Source organism: Myotis davidii, unplaced genomic scaffold, assembly GCF_000327345.1.
Source record: "Myotis davidii unplaced genomic scaffold, ASM32734v1 scaffold1298, whole genome shotgun sequence".
In the NCBI taxonomy this organism is placed as follows: Eukaryota; Metazoa; Chordata; class Mammalia; order Chiroptera; family Vespertilionidae; genus Myotis; species Myotis davidii.
In genome coordinates, this window is record NW_006288972.1 from 125,359 (window position 1) to 127,953 (window position 2,595).

Sequence of the window (2,595 nt, forward strand, 5' to 3'; positions counted from 1 at the left end):
AGCCCATAACGTAGTCCTCCAGCAGCATGAACTCACTCATTTAGGAAAGGCTGCCCTAGAAGCTTTGTTAGGCAGGTACTACCGATTGCCCTCTTTGTGTGTCTCAGTCTCTCAGCGTTGCCTCCTCTGTGCTCAGAACAATGCTAAACAGGGTCCTGTGGGACCAATAGGAGTCCAGTGCTGTGGGCTAGCTCCTTTTGAGGACTTAGGAGTAGATTTTACAGAAATAGGACCTACCAGAGGGAATAAGTACCTGCTAGTCTTTGTTTTCACCTTTTCAGGTTGGGTCGAGGCATATCCCACTCACACTGAAAAGGCAAGAGAAGACACTAAGGCAGGGGTGGGCAACCTTTTTGTGAGTGTGTGCCAAAACCAGCAAAATCTCTGACTCCAAATTCTTCTGCATGCTAACCCTAATTTTTTGAGAACATGTTATGCCTACTTGATATCTTTTAAGGTGTATGTATGTGAAGAACCTTGAAGAAATAATAAAATTCATTCGAGCGACAAAAACACAGTATATGATGATGAAAAATACATTTATTTTTTAATATATACATGTACACTGATAGTCCGACAGAAAACTTTATGACTCCGTTTGATATTATCAGTGGGACTTTTGCTGCTGTATCACTGATGACAGAGATTTTATATCAGGTTTATATTTCGTGACCTTCAGAGATATGCATGAGCTTTCATCCGTCAGGCTACTCCTATTACAAGACTTAACAAAATTCATCACTGAGAACAAAGATTCACAATTGTAAATGGAAGATTATAAGAGAGGATTTTGCATGCCAGCAAAAGTTATTGGCGTGCCATGTTTGGCACACATGCCAGGAGTTGCCCACCCCTGCACTAAGGCATTGCTGAAGGATATAATTCCACTGTATGGAATGCCTCTGACCATAGGGTCTGATAATGGCCCAGCCTTTGTAGCAGAAATAGTATAACAGGTAGCCAAGGTTTAGGAATTAAATGGAATCTACATACAGCTTACAGGCCTCAGAGTTCAGGGAAAGTGGAGCGCTTGAACCGGACTGTAAAGCAGGCTATGGCTAAGCTATGCCAAGAGACAACCTTACCCTGGACAGATATCTTGCCTCTTGTACTCCTGAGGGTATGCTGTGCCCCAATGGCCAGCGCAAGTTTCTGTCCCTTTGAAATTCTATACAGTAGACCCCTCCCTTAATTCGGCCAAAGGGAGATTTGGGGGAAATAGGGAAATTAGAAATCCAGAAACAACTACAAGGACTTGGAAAAACTGTCTTTGAGGTCCAGAGGTGGGTTATTTACTGACTATCGATCTCTCTAGGAACAGCTGTACATCCTTATAAACCTGGAGACCAGGTTTGGGTAAAGGATTGGAAAAAGGAGCCCCTCAAGCCCACCAGTTATATTAACCACCCCACAGCTCTTAAAGTTGCAGGACTAAACACCTGGATCCCGCACTGCCAGGTGAAGGCAGCCTACAAGCCAAGTGACATCCATTCTCAGTGGAAGGTGACCTCTGACCAGAAACACCCCCTGCGGATCACCTTCAAGAAAACAACAGAGCTGGCCGAGCAACCTGCTCCAAGGAATTCAGATAACACCTTGCTGAATTCTCCCTAACACGAATCTTTCTTATCTCTTCCTAAAGTAACATGCTCTAGTATTTCTGGATAATCACAGCTAGTCCACAAAAAATCCCAAAGCCAGATTTTTGTTAGCTATACTTATCAGCCTGTGGCATGTTTCGACTCTACTACCAAATGCACGTGGGGAGAGGGGGGAAATTGTAATGGACAGAAAAAAAAATTAATAGGACCTTTCATGGCCAATGTGCATCTAACTAATGTTGCTCCTATTTGTTTCAGCAGTACGCAGGACCAATATCCAATAGGTCACCTCCCAGATGAACTATGCAACTCTACCCCCAAGGCTGAAAATACCACCTACCCCTGGTGCCTCCTGCAGGAACATTCTACTGCTTACCTCTGCCTGCCTGAAACCAGAAGAACTCCCTACAAACCCCTCTGAGAGGAAGAAGCGGAATGCTAACTCCTTGGTCATCGTCCCTTTCCAGCAGGAAGTAGCTAAGAGTGTTTGTCACTCCTGTTCACCATAACAACACATGGCCGTTGCTCCACAAGGCTAAAAAAAGTGTGTGGGAAAAGGTGTGTGTGGGGGGGTGGGAATGAGGAGGAAACTAGTCTTGCAAGGTGTGTCAGGCCATGAAAACTGTGAACAATGCACTGCCCTGGGTGAGGGGGGAAAGGTCATTATCGCTGGCCCCAGGACAGATCAGCAGATATGGCCTGGGGATCCCCAACAACTGGGGGTCTTCCTATAAGCCCATGAAAAGGGGCGGAACCATATCTGCAAGACAAAGACCCCAGAAGGTTATAAAAAAGGAAGCCCTCTACATGTTTCTTCACTCTGATTTGGAAATTATTCCCAGAGTCCACTAGTGTTAATAAACGGGGTCCCTCCCTTTCTCTAGGAAGTGTGTTTGGTATTTCTTTGGTCTTCTGCAACAGTGTCAGTGTAGCTTCCACTTACTCTGCCACCATTTTTCCTACTCCTTGATTTCCTTCTTGAAATCATTGCTCT